Source organism: Pelmatolapia mariae, linkage group LG16_19, assembly GCF_036321145.2.
Source record: "Pelmatolapia mariae isolate MD_Pm_ZW linkage group LG16_19, Pm_UMD_F_2, whole genome shotgun sequence".
In the NCBI taxonomy this organism is placed as follows: domain Eukaryota; kingdom Metazoa; phylum Chordata; class Actinopteri; order Cichliformes; family Cichlidae; genus Pelmatolapia; species Pelmatolapia mariae.
The window spans coordinates 61,771,133-61,791,478 of record NC_086241.1 but is presented as its reverse complement, the minus strand read 5'-3'; the positions used below and the strand labels follow the sequence as shown (position 1 = coordinate 61,791,478).

Here is a 20,346-nt window from a genome sequence, read left to right as displayed (position 1 = left end):
ACACGGGTTACATGAAAAAAAAAAAAAAAGCTGAAATAAGAAGCCATCCAGCAACAGACATCTTGGGGCACGTTAACAAGGGATTAACACGACTTTGAAAGCCTGTCTGCACATTTTGGAGATTTGGTAGAGTAAAAGACTTTTTCCCCCTCAGTGTTTAATACCAAAAGGACAGCACTTACAAAATGATCAACCATGTCAACAAAGATGCTAAACTACATCAGGTACATCAGGTAACCCAAAAGTCCTGTCTTTTTTTTTTTTTTTTTACTGTTGGGTGTTCTGTACTAGAATTGCATCACTTCAGTTTAGCACCACAAACGTATATACTGGAAGAGTGCATCCTTTTCAAAGACATTTTTACAGTTTGCTTTTTCCCACCCTCAGGAAGACAAACCAAAAAATGATAAAAATTAATGGAAAAATATCAAGGAAAAAAAATAAAAACAGCAATGCACTGACACATTCATAGATACATTTATCCAGTCGCTCAACCCTGATTAGTAACTGTATTCTGCAAGACATCCACGTTGCACAAGGAAAAATCAGTCTGCCAGTTGTTTTGTGGGACTCAAACAATGCAGATGTTAATGTTGGCTCCGGGTGAAGGTTCTATCAAGCACAGAGGCCAGCAATAGAAAATACAGCCATGCTGTTGACCCATTTCTACAAAAAGCCAATGGGCACATCTCTGCTCGTCAAATAGACCGGATCACTGGGATATCTATGCTATTAATACTGGGAATGAGAAGAAAGTCAGCCACGCCACATTCCAAAGGCCTCGACATTCCCACATATTAACAGGGCTCAGAATGAAATCCAATACTTGGCATCCCTTCCCTTCAAACTCCAAAACGCCATCCTGCCGTGTCAAATCGCTTTCTTATTTCATCTGGGAGGAACGTTCCAGAGTCACGAGCTCCCAGTCTAGCTAAAGACGTGTTATTATAAGTGGGAACAAAGTTGGCACTAGTAAAATCTTAGAGCTAGTTACCATGACTCTCAAGAGGGAAAAGATGCAGAAATTCTCAGAGACTGTGCTCCTCAAACACCCTGCAGTCTTGTCTTCTTGAGAGGATGAGCGATCTCCATCAGTAAAACTGAGAGAGATTGTTCTCTTGAACCAGTTTGTTTTCATAGATGTTACAGCTCACAACTGCGCTCTCCGATTAAGTAGATGTGCCTTTGTCACCTTGCCATTATCTGACTTCTCATGCTTTGCACTACAACGTGAATGGCTACTAATCTTGCCTGGGTGAGAGGTCAACAGCTGCAGCATAGAGGACATAGGGCTTCTGGGTAATGTCTGGAATGCTCCGCTGGGACAGTTATAGCAAAGAAGACAGGAACAGCTCTCCAAAGTGACGAGCACTTTTTAAAATAGCCTGCGGTAATACTGTACTGAACTGAAGCAGTGTAAAGAGGAGATATGCTTACACATCATAAGCCCCAGAAAGTGTGTCACTGGCACAAATACAATAGCAGCATTTGACACACACACTGTGTGGGGACTTCCAGTGAAGGGGAGAGAGGACCAGCAGCATTTTTCCTAAAATCTTCCAGGGTTCTGTCCCCCAGACACTGTAACTACTCTAATGCGAACGCAACATGAAGATGATCCTGGCCAAAAGATCAGATAGTTGACGTCCAAGCAACTTTACAGAGCTCATCTCTTTTTTCTCTCTGTCCCTATCCTAATGAGCAGGCCATTGAGCTGCCAGTCAGCAGCAGGGCTGAAGCGATAAAAGGCCAACCCTTGCTTAATAACTCCCCCTCACACTCCCTCTAAGCCTGAGAGAGCAGTTCATGCATCCGTAATGGTCGATAAAATATGAAAAGCCCCGAGAGCGCTGACGGCAGCAGAGGGTGTGTATGTACACTTTCGTTAATGCTCTCCCGGCACGCTGAATCTTTTAGTACTGTCGCTCTGTTTGCCCCCCAGCGCACGTGGATGTAGGAGGTCTTCCAGCAGACTGCAGAGTAAGCTTTTAATGCGGTGGAAATAAATACTATCTTGTTCACATTGCAAAAAGACATCAAAGAAAAACACACACGGCCCTTTGACTATATAAATGAGTTTTGCCTCTGGTTCAGTGACCTTAAAATGCAAAACACCGAAAGGGATGAATTACATGAGTGTTACAGAAATAACTTGTGTCTCGTGTTTTTTCATATTGCTTTTACTGCTGCATTAGCTGTATAAAAGCCAAGTCTCCAGAAAAGAAAACATCACTCTAAAATGCTATATTATCTAGTTGGAAGATTTTCCATAAATAAAACTTATGCCTCAGTAAACCCTAACCCTCTTTACATCCATCATGTCACCAACAATCCATCTAAGGTTAGGGTCAAGTTTGTTTTAGCCACATGCCAAATAGCCGGTTTCAAATGACATCTTACACGTTCTGGGACAAATTGTTTCTTGCAAGGTTTTCATTTTTAAGTTTTCTATGAAAATTTTTTTAAAAAGGGGTAAACCTTTACCAAATCCCACACCTATGCCTAGTCCTAACCTTAACCTTGAGGGATGTTAAGAGACTAAGAAATTTGGAAGGCTGGTGAATGAACTCCCATCACCATGCTTTCAACGCACTGCTCTGAGGGGCCATGTAGCCATGTACTGGCATCCCTTAAGGAAACTTTGAAAGGACTGTCAGTTAAAAAGAACTGTCTTCCATACATACTCAGCCCACAGTGTCTATAATGGGTTGCATGGGAGGAATATGGAATGGAAGATGACTGTGTGATTGATGAAAATGTGTGATCACTCATCATCTAGGTCCCAAAATAGCATTCATTTTACATATGATACTATCCCATCACCCTTCAGTCTTTTAAATGTGAACAATTCCCCTGAAATGTGCATTAGACATCTTGTAATGTGATTTGGTTGAAACTAAATGTGGATGTCTTCCAACTCACATCTGCAGCAGCAGCAATAACACTGAACCTCCGATCATCCATGAAATGATGAAACTCCCAAAACTTCTAGAATCTCGTGTCAAACTGAACCCAAAAGCATCACTATTAAGCCAAAACTGTTCCTTACACAGTGCAACAGCACACATGTGGGTACAGCAAGATGTCCTGTCAGCACCGTTGGAGAACAAGCCCAAACATTAAGACCACATTCATTTCACAACCCAACTTTTGCTCCCGTTTATGACCTATAAAGCCACTGTAGTGAAAAAGGATTGTAAAATACTGCCCTTCCCTCCAATCACAACAGCACAAAATGTGGAAACTTTATCACAGGGGAACAGCAGCCCTTGTTGCCCACCAGATCATTTTTCCCCCCTTCCTCTCTATGAGGAAACTCCTACCTGATGTTTATTTTATTGCCTGCAGAAATCTTCAGTTTTTCTGCCTGGACTACGCAGCATGAGCATCTGTAGCCTGTCATGGGTGAACAAGACTACCGAATAGCTAATACTCACAATGACCGGGAAGGGTTAAGAGTATCAGTATCCAGATCAAGTATCGCCTACTTACCCACTTCAGACCGGTTGCACTAAGAGATGAACCGTCTCTGTGTTGCCTCACTAGCGAATGAAAAAAAAAAAAAAAAAGCACTCCACAAAAGAAAAAAACAAAGTTAGAAGAAAAATTTAAAGCAATCCCGCATCTTCTGCTTCTACGCAACAGTTTTTACTTTTTGGAGCTTCATGACCAAATTCCATGGGTTTGCAGAGTTTGACAGACGCCGCTTAGTTTCGTCTGCTTCCCCTCTCCGAGCTTCTGAGCTGAGCTCTAGATTTCAGCTGACTGTGCTGGGAGCTGAGCTGTTGACATTGTCCCCGCTCTCGCTCTCTCTCTCTCCCCTCCCTCTCCTGCTCTGTCTCTCTCGCCGTCTCTCTGTCTTTGGATTACTAATCTACCTTCCCCTCCCCTTCTGGATTCCAGCTCCAGCATATGACAGCATCCATGTGGATGTCAGCTAAAATGTTATGGATTTTCAGTGAATATATCATAAATGCATTTACCTTATACTATAGTATCTGTGCGTGTCTGTTATGAGAGGCCATGGGAGAGGGCAAGCTAAAAGGAAATGACCCTCAACGGCCTGTGCTTCCTATGCCTGCCCGCAATTCCAACTCCACCCAACACATTTAGGTCTAAATGAGCAGTCGATGTAGGGATATCACACACAGTACCCAAAGGAAACCTCTTTCCTGCCCCGTCCTCTCATCTTTAACACATGCATAAAAGCACACACACCCATACACTGATGTGCCAAATATGGCGTTGTCCATTAGGAATTACCCCTTTGACACAGACAGGAAAAGGATTTCCCTGTGATTTAGTCGTCAGTGTTCATTGAGAAAAAGGTGAGTCAGAAACCTTGATTACACAAAGATCTCTTGGCTTGGTCAAGTTCGCAGTATAAGCTCAGCCAAATGTAATGTGTGGAAGGGTGGAGAGGAGCTGAGGGGTGGGGAGGAAATCAGCTGGAGGGCCACACCACAGAGGGTTCAGAGAAGTGGAGTTCAAGTATGTTACTTGTGATAATATGAGTGGCAAGAGAGTGCGAACAAAAACTTCAAGACACCGGAGACTCCCTGTGCACCAGTCAGGAGAGACAGAAACCATCATCTCTTCATTTCCACCCCTCCTTACACCCAAACCTTCAGCCAGACAAAATAAAACACCTATGCAGCAGTTTATCAGAGTTTATGGCCCCCCCGCCCCGCCCTTTCCCATCACCAACTGTGCTTCCAATGCTTCTAGCACCAGATTAACACCAGAAAATAAAGTTGATGACCACAAAAATCCAAGTTTCATTAATTTATCAGCAGGGGGCCACTCTTCTAATTGCAAAAAAATTTACCTCAACAAAACATCTGTATTGTATGCAACATGATATCCATTTAGTAAACTATCATCGCTTGTAGAGATAATTATATGATAAAGTATGGTATGCTTCATCATCACTGACAAGTCTTACTAAAGACTTTTTCTGGTATACTAAATAGTGTCTGAGTATGAGCATGCTAAAGTTATCAATATGTCTGAAAAAACATGTCAGTCGTGATCTTTAGACATTGACAGCTTCCTGACCACAACTGACTGATCAATACTATTGATGTAACTTTAAAGGAATGGGTCATGCAGACTAAGGTCATATGACGTCGTCTTATCTTTCATGGGACTGGCTGTCTGCTGACCAAGTTGGAAAAAGTATTGGCTTGTCTCTAATATTGACTTCAGTATAAATGCGTGCATATACTGTAAATGAGAGCAACTGACCACATTTTAAACAAGGACTGTTACTTGGGGGCCATTAGAGTATACCAAATACTCCCCCACCCCCAATCTATTTTTTCATTGTTTGATTTAGAAAAAAATTCACATATTTAGATTTAGTGATAAAGGGCTGGCCTAGAGACCAGTCAGCAACCCCCGGCAACCACAGGTCAATCGGGAGAGATGTAACGTATGGTCCCCAACCAGTTGCCTAGTGGTTGCTGGCAATTACTGTGTGAAAATGGTTGAAAAGAGGTATATGGTGCTGCACTAAAACCTCCTTGCCGATGCTTTGGTCACTAGCAGATTGCTGTAGTCAAACATAGTTTGAAATATGTCGGTTGTATCTAGGGACCAAAACAATCAAAAGGAGTTTTTTTGTAATAGTCAGCAACCATTTGTCTATTCCCTTGCGACCTGTGGCTGCAAAGGGTTCGCCATCCTGTCTCTAGGCCTACAGGATTGAATCCTTAGATACATTTTTGGCAATCAGCGCATTTAAAATCCAGCACATTTGCTTTTTATACTTTTGGTATTATACTTTTATATTTATTTATATTCATTTATTATGTTTATTATACTCTCTGTGACAGAACCACCACCCACTGAAACTATTGTTTAGACATTCACACACTCAAACTGGAGCCACTGATATGCTAAAGAGTGGAGAAAGGGGCAGTCACAATAACATTTATCATCTTTCTCTAGGGACAGAAGACAGATGACACCAAATTGCTGGCGGTAATGCTTGGGTGCATTCCTGAGGAAGCCCTGGGGACACATCCATTAACCCAGCTGAGCGCCAGAACCAGCTTGTTTCCATGATGTTCACTAACGTCAAAGTGACATTAGTTTGCATCACTTCTCCATTCTGTCTCTCTCTTTCGCTCTCTCTCTCTCTAGAGGGCAACTTCTCCATCACCAAAATGAGGGAAGATACCCCAAATAACCCCGGAGGAATAGGCTAAGCACAGACTCCAGTATAGCTGAGTGTACCAGTAACCCCTGTATCATCCATCACAGCCTGATAATTGACGCAAATGGAATGGGCCTGGCATGCATGTGATAAAAATCATGGTCTCTAAAAAAAGAGAGAGGGTGAAAGATCCAACAAGCTCTCTATTCCATCTGTTCTCCTTTTCTTTTTGAGGGTTTGCTGATTTTCACTTCCTCTGAATAGCACGCATGTTACAGGAAGAAAGAAAAGAGGAGCTTAGACACTCATGTGTACCTCCACATTTACAAATGACTGCAGATCATAGCTTCTACTGACTTGGCTTCAGTAAACCTCACCCTGGGATATTCATATCAACTCAAGCAGGGTTAGGCTTTACCCACAGTGAATGGCAAATGTCATGACTGATAAACCAGCTGCAAAGAGAGAGGTGGGGAGCTTTCTCCTCCGCTGAGTTGTGTGCTGCGAAAAGACACACAGCTACCCCCAAAACCTGCCTGTCACTTGTCAGTCAGTTGGGCGAAACTTACTGAGCTGCTTTCCAAATCAGTGATTCCCAGCTAGGAGTACCCCAGGGAGTAGTAATGCATGACCGGGAGCTAATGGACAAATTATCTCAAGTATTGAAGGAAATCAACTGAATTAAAAATGAGAGTTTAGCTCATTTAAGATAATTATAACTAAAAGAAATGAAGAAATTTGCATACTGAGGAATTTATAGAGATTGAAATGAGTGAATGTTGATTCAAAAAAGGAACAGAGTGGTTGAAATCATTTGTCAAAAGTCTGTCTAACAATTAAAATCAGAAGACGTTGGTCTAAACCCTTCTGTGCCCACTACTTGGAGCATTCATGAAGTAATATTTTAAGAAAGAATTCACCATCATATCACAGAAACAGTCACAGCCTGGCTAACAAGTGCTAAATTTAGTCAGAGAGAAAAAAGGGAACTTGGCTCTCGGTGTTACGCTGGACGAAAGGTGAATGGAATATTGGACGAGAAGAAGTGGGTCACCCAAGGTGGTCTCCTCCAGGCTCATAAACCACACTTTCTCCTGCAGACCCCTCTAACGCGCAGCAGCAGTCAAACCTGATAACAGCCAGAGAAAAGCCTGTAAAGAGGCATTTGAAATTACAGATATTGGCATCAGGAGGACTCTTTCCAGGGTTGTCACTGAAGAGAAGTGGCTGGTGCAGCGCTCCAAGCCAGCAGCTGCCAGAGCTAACATGGCAAACGGTCATGCTTTACGATGTGTTGTTCCTTAATGTATTATTTAGGGCTTCTTTTGACCAGGCAGCTCTCATTTAACTGTATTTTGTTTAGGCGAGGAATTCCTTGTGACAGCACTTTGCACTTTCTTTCACACCCATGCAGAAATAAATTGCCCCTGAGAAAAAACTTCTGCTGTTCAAAACCCTGAACTCTTGACAGCATAAATATGAGCGCACATTTTTATACATGGTGTAATTGTATGTTAGATATAAATCATGATACAGGGGAACGGTATACTATCCATCTTTCAAAAGCCTCTGCACAAAAGCAACCTAATCACAGCAAAGCAGTCAACCATAAATCAAATTTAAGTCACTTTGTTTTTATGGTGACATTTTTTCCTGCTCTTATTATTTATATCCCTGTTGCATGAATTCATGCTTTCTTCTTCTAGCTCAACTCTTTGTGGCTTTCCATCACAAATGTTTGACAATCCACCTGCTTTTACCAACTTCAAATGAGAGTAAACACGCTTTTCAACACAATTACCTCTCATTTGTACCAAGTGCTTTTTTCCCCCCTCTGTGTTCTGCAAAAGCAGCCAGTATCTGAATGGCTCTTTTGTTTAAAAGGCAGACTGGGCAGGGTCAAAGGTCAACCAACTGCCTGCTTCCACAGTGGCTCTAGTGTCTGCTTGGATATGTGCCAGCTACATGCTGTCATGTTTAGACAATGGTCTAGCTTTCCACTGACTGACTCATGACAGCTTCATCATGTTAACCAATGATGTAATACCTTGATCTCTGGGCATGAAGGCCGTCACTATTGGACTTTGAATAACTTATAAATTAATGTCATAGTGTAACCATAATGAAATGCGCCAATGGTGTGTTTCTTCTTCTTGACTGGTTACCAATTTCAGCTGTTTACTCTGGAAATATGAGAATTTAAGCCGGTAGGTTAATTCACTTTTTGCATTTAATGTTTTTTTCCTTTTACTCATTTCATTTTTAATTATTATTTTGTTTGTTTTGTATAATTCTATTCGTGTTGTCTCAAATTTAAATCAAACCAACCAAGGATAGAAAGGACACTGCTAACTGGACCAGAGGAGAAGTATAATTCCTGGAGCCATAGACATGCTGATTACCAGATGGATGTACTTTTTGAGTAGTGAGATCATTAGCCTTGCTATTTCTACTTTATCCAATTCCTAAGATCGGCAGGATGTTAAGCCCCAGTCTCACAGATTGAGACCAGCCAGTTACCCCCTGGCAGTCTATAATTTTTGCAACTTCCAGCAACCACTTACCAACCTCTCTGCAAATGCACTTTTCCCCCCTTACCATCTGGTGTTGAAAACTAGTTTCTAGGTGTGACCAAGACTTTAGATGTTGAAGTTTGGGTAAACAACATGGAAGACATCTATTTGCAAACCATTTGTGAATTTCTGGCGATAGCCCCTCTCACACTGACGTCAGTGTGCAAGCAACACTTTGTCCCCCCAAAAGCAAATGATTGGTTTCACGCTACAATCAATAGCCTGAAAACTGCTGAAGGCATGTATCAGATATTGCAATAAGTCGCACGTCTTATGACATCTTTATATAACAAGCTTGCAAAGTTTCCAGGTTAACATTGGAAGGCTCTGAGTAGCACACACTGTATGAGTGAAATACAGTTCACTACGGAAAGATTTAGTTTAAAAAACACATCTGCTAACCCTAATGTGCTTTTATGTGACTATATTTCAAGTATATGTTAGCAGAAATCAGAAAAGACTTCTACCCCCTCTCTTACCTGGAAGGATGTACAGTCCATCTAAGTAAAGTATTTGGTGCCAAACATCAGCTTATAAGAGTCTATAGCAGTACAAGCAAATCTCTTCAATTTTAGAAATATGAGATGGAAAATACAAAGATGTATAAAAGGTCATGCTTTTAAGGCGGCTTCACTTCTCACAGCTCTTTTTTGCCAAAATGAGTCCAGGTGTGTGAACTGTAAAAGTGAGAATAGAGGCTGTCAGTAAAAAATAATGACAAAAGACGACAAGAAAGGCCTTTGCTCTTTTTCCAGATGCTTCCATTTAAAATCTAATTTTATATATTCCTCTTGCTGTTATATTGGCAACATGGGGCTTTCCTCCTGTGGCTGTATGACATTACAATTTATCAAAATTCCTTATCCTGCCATTCATAAAAAATAAAAATTTTAAAAAAAAAAGCACAAATCTGACCACTCACTGAACCCAAAAGTAATACCTTCACCTGAGCTGTTCCAGGTGCCTTAATGTCACTTCTTAGTATCCATTCAAAGCAACATAAATCAAGGCTTTTACACCCTTCAAACATTCTGCACAGGCCCATGTATGGCGGTGAATGTCAGAGTTATGTGAATGAAACCATAAGTCCAATTCTAAACAGTGCAGTTTAAGGGGTTGACCCCACAGACATACATGGTCACGACTGTCATAGTGTCTAGATAAAAACATCTGGGAGTCATCTGTTCCGCTAACAGAGGCCCCCTGTGAACAGGTGCGCGTCTGCATCCAGACCCATTTTCCTTGACCCTTCACCTCTAGTTAAGGCTGGGAAACTCTTTGAACCCACTAGCAGCACTGGACACAGACAGTGCTGTCTGATCAGCCAAGGTCACGTTGCATTGGACAGTGCAGTGATCACGTTAGCGCTTCAAACAAACAGAAAGCATGCTCCCATGTTTTAATTAGCTAATGATAGGTTGTGCCCAAGGAGCTGCAATGATTGGTGCACACATAAATCAAATACCGCTGTAATTATGTACTTGCATCATGCTGTGACAGCAAAAGCAACAACTGACCAAAACTTTGAAGCCAAAGTGACCAAGCAAGCATCCTCTCTCTAAAGATTTTAATCACAAACCAGAGGAAGTGGGTTGCCTAAAAATAGCCCACCAATTTTACTCTCAAAGCCTTTGGTCTGGGCTCGCCACGACGGCTCCAACAAAGCTAAAGCCACAGTTTACCCCGAGATCCGCAGCTGAGAATAAATGACATTTTTAAAACTTTTTCTCTCAGTCTTGCTTAATGTAATGCTTGGAATGACGCCCCAGCTGGGTGTTGCACTATACCACAGTGAAACCATCTTCCGAGCTCTCCCGGGATAAGAGAGTAATAACAAACACTTCCTGTTTATCACTACAGTAAGTTAGAACAGTCTGTTCTGAGCCACTGTTCATTCCAACACAAATAACAGTGGTTATCAAGTCTTAATGTTTTAGAAAACAAGAAGCAACAGCAAATTTAAGAGGCAGCAGAACACCTGTCAACACATCCATGGACAGATGAGGATAAAAGGTAGCAAGCACGGACCAGATTTTAAGGATTTTTCTCCACAAGCATCCAACAGGTCTGTGTGGAGAACTATATAGCGTCAGTGAACCACACGTGCCTCATGCTCCATCCAACCACACAGTGACTCTCCCTGTCCAGCTGCCTCTTATATGGTGGGAAGGGTCGGACATGTTGTAACACTGATTTACTTCCCCCCCCCCTAAATCAAGCAGCTCTTCCTTTGCAACATCCTGTCCCCCAGCTGAGAGGGGGCGCCGTAAAAGTTATCCTGCAGCGTACGGTCACATGGATTACACTGTTGTCCAGTGGGTTACATCCTTTAGCGGTTTAGATACCGAGGCAAAGGGTCCTTAAGATGCATACCTTCAGGGCTGGGTCAGGACTGTCCTGGTGCTTCGGCTGATAAGCAACACTCACCCCTGTCCGCAGGAAGCTATGAGACATATACAAACAAGTGAGAGGAGAATACACCCAGGCTAAAATGATAAGAACCCAATCTTAATTTCTCACTCCATTCTATTTCCCATCTATGTCACAGCGGACAAAGACATATTGTGGCTGCAGAATAAACTTCTCACCCTACATACCCTCTCACTACAGCCTAAAACATTCAAATGAAGCCTAAAACAGCCTATGCAGCCTAAAATGTTCAAATTCAATCTGGTACAAGCTAAAACCTATAAACAGTTGAATTAGTAATTTGTTTCTGTAGTAATGAATCACTGAGTCTACTATTAAGCCTGATTGAGCAACATACTGAAGCTTCAAAACTCCAGCCAGTATTCAACATCCAAATCAGTGTTCAACCACAAAAATCCCAAATAGCCCATTAAATAGGAAACAGCAATCCAAAATTGTTTATTACACATCAATATTAATTATTATTAGTTATCCTGAGACACCGACATTTGATCTTGGTGCGTCACGGCTATCATCTGGTGGGTGGAAAAAATTACAGGATCAATAACTTATGGTCAGGAGTTAATAAGGCGTAGCAGCATAATAACTAAATTATGGATACATCTTAATACTGTGCGGTCACATAATGTGGTATGTGTGCAAGTTTTAGGACTATAATAGCAATAATATTATGGCTTTACTTGTCTTACAGGATGCACTCACTTTTACTCCAACTTCATAATAATATCATAATAATTCAGCATTTTTTCCAAGATGGTTATAACATGCAGAAATTATGAGTGATTTCTTAAAGTTATAATAACCTCTGATTATCCCTGGAGCTGAGTATAGTCTACAAGCCGTGTAGGTGTTTGGATTGAGTGAATGAACAGAGTGAGAATGAGTGTAGAATCGCGCATGTGTATCTTCTTACTGCTGTGTGCACAAGAGAGACAATGTAAATATATATGCTATCACACCATGTGGTGCAGAGGGATGCTGAGAGAGCAGTGGTGAAAGGGAGTGTTGCTGAGGGGCTCCAGTGTGCACCGACTGTCCGCACGAGGGCTAAATGATTGTGTTGATTAAAGCCAGCTGAGCCCGGGGTAGCTCCTGTAGCAGAAGACACACGCACAGCCCCATGTGCCCATGAAATCCATCTGGTCTCTCAGTAACACATGCTTACCATCGAGCGCTGCGTGCTTTATGTTCTGCAGCTAAAAGTGTACACAAACACACACCCAAACACCCGCCATGCTTATGAAATCAAGCTAACAAACAAGTCTTTCCCTACAATGCTCATCAGCTGTAATCTGCCCACTCTACACATAGACGCTGATTAGGACTTTCCAGTGATTAAATTCATTCCTTTTGCTTGAAAAAAAAAAAAAAAAAAAAAAAATGAGGCTACGTTCACTCTGAAGAATATGCAGTCCTTTCATACATTTCAATAGAGGCAGTTCTTCTATTCTAACAGGTTCCATGTTCGACAGAACAAATATAAGATGACTTTAGCGTTTAATTTTTTTGTAAACTATATTGTTTCACCTGTATGTTCAACAACAAATCGTCACCAGGGACTTGTATTTGGTGTAAATCCCAGCTAAAGGGATCAGGATGATTCTAAATACATGCTTGATGGATCACCTCGCAAACCCTTTTAATCCATGTTGGAATTACAAGCCTACAACCAGCTATTTTCATGTTAAAGTTGGTTGGGATAGAGCGTTTATGTTTCAATCTTTACACTAACTCAAAGTTACACTAACTTACCAGCTCTTTGAAGCCACATGCTGTATTAAGGACAACTTGAATGTCCAAATTCTCTGCACTGCATTTGGCAAGTGTTCAAATTGTTTGAAGCTTTTCACAGTTTATAATTTGTTTCAAAATGTTAATAACTTCAAAAAGTCTGATAACTTTCCAAGTGTCCTTACTGGTGCAACCAACATGTTTCAAAGGGCACAACTTTTACTTTAGTACTTAATGAGTGCTTGCACACAAGTCATCATCCTCCATGCAAACAATGGTTTTCAGATTTCTGAGGTCACCCAATTACAAGGTTTGCTGAGCAGTACCAGATACTTCTTTGTGACCAGTTTCACCTAGCAACTGCCAACAAATTCCAACAGCTACTTACCAACCAGTGGGGAAATACAGTTTTTCCCAACAGTCCCTAGCAACTGGTGCCAGGGTGTCACCTACGACAGGTCTTAATGCTGAGATACCAAAATGAAATCATGCAGTTCAAGGTCTCTCTGCACCTCTGACCTTGCAGTGGACACACATGCACTCCAAGATATTGATGGCAGATTCTCCAATACACCACCAATGCTGCAAGCACTATTCTAGTTTTGATACGTTCTTTTGGGTATTCTTCCCTTCACTGTTACGTAAAATACATTCAGTTACAGAAATGATTAACACAATCAGAAGTGTTCAGCAGATCTAAGCTCCCTGAGCGTCAGGCCCATCTTCACTTTAGTCATATGTAGCATCCACCAACACTGAAAAACTATAGTCATCACCAAGTCACTGTATTTATTTAAATTTAAAGCAGATGTTTCCTCACTCATGCCTTAGTGTATATCACTGCAGATATATGGGTTCAAGTTATAAGTAAAGAGAAGCTCTCACACAATATACAGGTGTCTGAGTCACAAGCACCCATGGGATGAAAACCTACTGGGAAAAAACAAAAAAACCCAAGCCCTTGACCCCTGCAGTACAAATCTGGGTTAATCTGCTCCGGCGGCATACAATCAACACACATTGTTCCGATTACATGCTATTAAAGTTAAACGGTCAGGTTGGGCCTCGAATCCCATTGCACGCTGTAGCAAAAATGTGGGTCAGTACTTCTTCCCCTGCAGCCTTTCCTCTTCTTGCATCTGAGTTTCCTTCACAGAACAATGAGTCTGAGTTTTCTTTTTCTTTCCATGGCAGCAGGACGTGAAGTGAGAACTGGTATTATTATGGTGGTCACTGTGGAGCACTCAGACCCCAAGTTGCCCGCTCAGTGCGATGCAGGGTGTGATATAAGAGAACTCTGTGACCTTTTAAAACAGTCCAAAGGAGCCATTTCAATAATTATGAGCATTGATTGTTGAGAATGTAATGAAAGGAAGGATGCAGTAGATCAATGAAAAAAAAAAAAGGGGTGGGGGGGATAAAGGACTTCACCCGTCAACAGCCTCCTGTTTGATGGCCTTTTCTGTGGGAGAGCTTAAAAAGTTTTACTAGGCTTTGGCCTAGTGTTCAAGTTTTATAGGAAACAATTGTGAAAAAGGGAACCCAAGCCAGAGAGGTGTTTGCAATGTTGAATACCACAGCTAGAAATGCACTACAGTAAAAATAACCGATGCACCATCATGTCTGAAGGTTTGCTTCTAATGAAGATTAAAAGGAAGAGAAGGCAAGTCTGGGAAATGTACTGCACAGCACTGACCAGTAGCCAAACGAATTCAGACAGATTTATGTTCACCGCCTGTTTTAATACTTTGTCAGTGGCGCTCTAAGACAGTTTGTGTGCGCAAATGAATCACAGCAGGGCTTCTTCCATCCATTCTGTTTCATGGGCCAGACCTCCAATCAGCAGATACCTTTCCTCTTCCCCAGGTCTTGGAAGGAATGTCAGGAAAGCAAGGTCACGTCAGGTAGGGTGGGTGTATGTGTGTGTGTGTGTTCATTCATGAACACTACCGCTCAGCAGTTTGGGTCACTTTAATGGAACTGCATTAAAAGCATAGAGTTTATCAGTAGGAAAATTATATTGGAACAATTAAAAACTGTTGTGCTGATTAAGAAAACAGAGGGCTACAAACAAAATTCTACTGAAACATAAAAGAACTCTTTCTCTTATAAATTACCAGAAATCTGACAGGGGCATTTCTAAGTGTCCAAAACTTTCAAGCTCTACTTTACACTAAAGCTTTCTTTTGCAACAGTTTAACACATTGCTGTATAAAGTTTAGTAATCATATTACAGTAAGCAATTATGCTGTTACTTGCATCAATATGGGTGAATAGAAAAAAAAAATTCAAACACACCTTTTTCCTGCAAGCTTGCACTACAATCACCTGATTCAGTTCATGTGCAGGAAGGAGGAGAGTATTCGAGCAGTCTGCTGCACAACTCTTGCAGAGTGGAGATATAAATATTGCTGTCATTTTTATTGCAGGAAAGAAAGTGACGACAAAGTGCAAACCGTGCCCAGCCAGAACTCGTGCAAAGACATCGTGCAAACACAAAGCTACTGAAGAACCCAGATTGATGTTAAAGCTGAGCGTATGCTCACCCCAGCTAAGAGCCAGGGCCTTCAACAGGTAACAAAGAAAGTGATGAGCCATCAGGTGTGAAGTGTGAAGAAAAAAATCTTGAGCATGTCTTCATGTGTGAGACTGTATCCTAAGTTTTATAGTGTTATATTATATTGTGGAGTAATGCAAATGTAAGTTACTCTAGTGAGTAATTAAGTAACATTAGTGATGTATTAGTTCTTTTGTTTAAATTAAAAATTAATGTGTAATACACTACTGTTTTTTCCCTCCCTTATTTTTTACCTTACATCCTCTCCTCAGATTTTGTTGAAATTGTTGTTCAGACATTATTCCTTGTAATTTTTTATCCAGAGTGTGTTCTTTTTTATGAGTTTGAAGACCATAAAATGTGGATATAATGCCCAACTGGGGATAAGGATAGAAAATTAGCAATAAAATTAAACTCTGTATGCAGCCCATCAGTTTAATACTCTGTACTGAAACTATGTTCAAGTGCAAAAAATTAGTGGATGAAGATTTTGTTCATCTCTGATTTAAAATGATGAACACTGAAAAACAATCCATTTGCTTGTGAGATTCCTGCTCCTAGCCGAGGACCATGGGCGCACCATGCAAGGGATGAGAGATAACGAGAGCGACTTTCTGTTTTGCAGTGCTACGTTCCCTGAACGCAGCCCAGTTTATGTATTGCAGCTTGTTGTCAAGGAAACCTGGCAGCAAATGAGGGCAGAGCACAAGAGAGGCAGGCATCCAAAGACTGGAAAAAGTGAGCGAGGGAGAAAATTAGGTGAAAAATAACAAAAGTATCAACATAAAATATATTTATTATTCCGATGGTTTCATCTTTGAGCATGAAGTTGAGACAGCACACTTTTCCTGCACTACAGATTATTCACAATTACAGGAACATCACCTATTTTTTTTTTCAATTAGGAGGTTCAAAACCCACCCACCTCCCTCAGGTCAACTGGAAAATCCCATTTAATTCTCACTAATTGAATGTGAATCATTATTCTGGAAATATTTCAACAAACGCAGTGCAAGTTTTGTCTAAGATATCCTTCCTCCCACAGCCACTAAAAATCAACTTACAAATGTCGCATCTATATTCTTTAAAGCTAATCTCCGTACTGCTGAAATAGTCACGGTCACTCGCAGTTAGTTGTGCACTTTGGGGATTTTGTCTGTCAGCACAGCAGGGTGGGTGCTGGGGGTTGTGAAGGCAGTGATGTGTGCATGGGTTGATATGGCAGCATTTATGTCTGTTCCAATGGTCCAGGTTGTCAGAGTAATACCTTTAATCCACCCCCTGCTACTAGTATCAGCCCCAAAAGATAGAGTCAAGGGCATGGTTACAGTCCAGTAGCATCCCTATTCTCCTTTTTTCAGCTCCCTCTCTCCTTCTGATAATCACAATATGAGACTCCTCTTCACAGGGCACAGTTAATCCCTGTGGCTCCTGGACCATGTGACCAGTGAGGAGGTAAAAAAGAGGATGAAGCTGACTGGACTTTAAGAAGCCATTTTCTAGATGGATCACTGCCTGAAGAAATAATACAGGCTGTAAGACTTTGAAAATGGGCAGCCCATCTAAGCTTCTGCAGGAAGAGAGAGCGACAGAGAGAAAATATATCAGCCTCCAGTAGCTTTAATGCAGGCCAACTCTTGCACTGAGTCAGATGGCTTGGCACTCAGAGCACTGGCTTATGGGTTATCTCTCCATCACTCCACTGCTGACAGCCTGGACCCTTCAACACATGTGTGCACACACACGCGTACATTTGCAAGAGCTTTTAGCATTCTGGGTCCGCGTCTCTCTCACATAAATTCTTGTGTTTTCAAAACTGCTTTTAAAAAGGCGCACCATTACGGACACAATGGTTGGACAACATTCACATTTTATAATAAACATTTAATAATCAGCGCTTGCTAATATAAAGGCAGAAGGCTGTTGAAACATCCAGGGCTGAATTAAAATGTCATGACAGTGCAGTTCCTCTAACGGCCACTTGAAGCTGGCTCCAAAACTGAGTGGCGCTCCATGACTCCCATGTTAAAGTGTCCAAGAAAAAACTGTTTTGTGTAGTCTGTGATTGGAGCGACAAAAGCAAATACAGGACCGAATTGATATATCCCTAACATTTGCATTTATCTGGGCAATACATCAGCCAAAACTGCATGGGCTAGTCTATGGTATTCTGCTGCATCCCAGAATGCAAAGCATACCTGGCTACAGGAAGGCATTCAGCTCAAACTTGCAACATCACCTGGTCAGTATGAGGTCAGATCTCACCATAAACAAACTAGCGAGTCTCTGTCTGGTTGGTTCCACACCTGAGTGCGATTATCATGTTCACATGTGCACAAACAAATTTCACCAAGTAGGAAAATTAACTTTTAATTTAAATGGACACAGCACAGCTGTGAGAAAACACCCTCAAATCGGACAAACCTACACTAGCAAGCTGATGGACCAAAATTCAACAAATGAAAGATACCTGTAATGTGTGTTTACATTGGTCGAAAACCTAAAACTACAGCTAGCTTACCTAGCAAACATATGCTTAACGTTACTTAGTGTTGTTACTTAGTGTGTCAGACAAGGAAATGGGGACTTCCACATTAAACAGTGGTTTAATGTACTTAATATACAATGGCAGGTCTCCACAGCACTACATTCACTAGACATACATGATGAAAATTTTCATTAATATATCTGTTTAGCTCTACTGTAGCTCAACAGAATTTTTCTTTTCAGCAACTCTCCTTTATAATGGATTTATCTGAAGAGTTTAATTGTCAAAGAGGCAAACCACTAAAAAAGCCAAAAGAACCATTCAAAATAACCTGTGGGGGGGAAAGAACAGGAAAATAATACTAAAAGTCTCTCAACCCTAATGGCCACCAGTAGGAGCAGATGTGTGCAAAGCAAAAACACCACACAGAGCTACAAAACCACATGAGTAAAGAACTTCAAACATGGGAGTGAACATAGTTATAATGACTAATTGTTTAATGTCAGGACATCACAGTGTCATTTTTCCAACCCATGCAATCTCACAAGTGCACAAACAAGTTGGCCTGGTCTGTCACAACATTCAGGTGGTTAGTACATGGCAAAGTAGTAACCACATGAGTGCCGGGACTGTAGGTTTCCCAGCAGAACATTTCATCATGATGGGATGACTGATATTATTCACTTCCCCTGACAGTGGTTTTAATGTTGTGGCTGAATCAGTCACTAACCAAAAATAACCACCTCTTCAGATTTGCTAAGACATTCTTGGGTCATCGGAGATTTTCCTACTGGCTTCTGTCGTTTGTTTATCCCCACACTTCCTGAATGCTGATGGCAGACAATCTCCTAGTTTACATAAGTAGAAGGAGAAGAAAACCAGCACACTCTCTGCAAAGGAGGAAGACGAGGAGGTGCATGAAGAGGAAGGGAGTATCTTACTCACCGAGTGAACGGCACAAAGAGGGTCACCTGATGTCCACATGTGATCTTTACCACAGGGGGAGTGATGGAGCGTATATCAGAGGAGGATGACATCTGTTTTAAGAAGCTTCCTCTCCATCTGCACAACTATAAAACAGGACCCAGAGTCTACACGAGTACCTGTGTTTTTCATCAGTATGGACGAAGCAGAGTAGATGAGAAGAGGATGCTGTTGTCACTTATGGCAAGCACACATGGAAAACACCACAGAGCAGGTTGAGAGGGAAAGTCTGGGTTAGAGTTACAGGTGAATTTAAGAATAACACAAGTGCGGGGAGCGAGCGATGGCCTGGTAGTGTTTTCAGACGATGGAGAACACCCACAAAATCTTAAAATCTGGAAAAAGGACACAGTTTATAACACAGCACAAATAAACGTCCTGCCTTCCTGCCTTTCAACAGTCCATTTGAAGTGCAGTGCCAGCGCAAACCTGCGCGAGATCAATCTGCTCTCCGGGGGGATAAAAGCAAAAGACCCCATTTCAACAGGCCTCTCCAGAGACAGAACCCCATTCATTCCTCCTCTGAATGCCTTAGTTGTTGCCAACCACGCGGTTTGTCACTTGGCGAAAAAGAGTTTTTGAAAAGAACTCGCCGGGGATGAAGGATCTATGGCTCAGGTCCACTGTTCGGATTCTGTTTGTCTGTTTAGTTACTCAGTAGCAAAGGGACAGAACCGTTCTTGGATCCTCGACTGCATCTGCTCATCTATCTCAGAGCTCAAACACAATAAGATGGCAGTTAGCTTGGATGATGCATTAGGGCCTGGGAGAGAGGCTGTAGAGCACAGTAAAAGTGCCTGTCACAGCTTTCTATTCTGCTTAGGAGCTTTGAAGTGCACCATAAAGTCGTTACATGATTAAAAAGAAATGCATGGGAAAATACAGAAGCCAAATTTAGTAATCCAAGACTCTCCCCGAGATTTATGATGGCGTTGAGCTTATAAAACGTTTTACTGTTTAGTAATGGCCTTTAGTTTTAAACAAAGTGACATCACAGGGGAGGTTTGGTCTGATACTGTATGTCTGAACCATATTTTTTCCTCAGGTCAGACTATTTATAGGCTTATGGCTTCCAAACGCTACAGGTGAGGATAGGATAAGAATTATTCAGATGGATCAGAGGGGGAAAACAAGAGGGGTAAATGTGATTCAGCTACTTCTTAAATCTTGTTAAGATGCTCCAGCCTTAGATCACTTCAATAAAGCTCATTTGTCACACTAGCAAAGTGAATTACAGTAGACTAAATTGAATTGAGGATTAGGGTAGGAGGCTTGGCTATCTGACAGCCTGTCATATCTTGTTGTTGTTGGTCAATATAAAGTGCCACACACACAAGCGAAACACATAACAGGCATATCACCATGACACTAAATACACAAAACCTGTGTTTCAGGGATTTCCCGTAAAGCAAATGTGAAAATA

General features: G+C 41.5%; 1 protein-coding gene across 8 annotated transcripts in view; it reads right to left on the bottom strand.

Moving 5' to 3' along the window:
- The window catches only part of daam2 (dishevelled associated activator of morphogenesis 2), a 115,471-nt gene that overhangs the window by 85,925 nt on the left and 9,200 nt on the right, over positions 1-20,346 (bottom strand). Inside the window, exon 1 of one of the 8 annotated variants that reach the window (XM_063496892.1) lies at positions 3,493-3,753. The exons of the other annotated variants lie outside the window; for them this stretch is intronic. The gene's annotated coding sequence lies outside the window, so the exon portion shown is untranslated. Of the gene's footprint in view, positions 1-3,492; positions 3,754-20,346 lie in introns of those variants that run through there. 8 annotated transcript variants of the gene reach the window in all.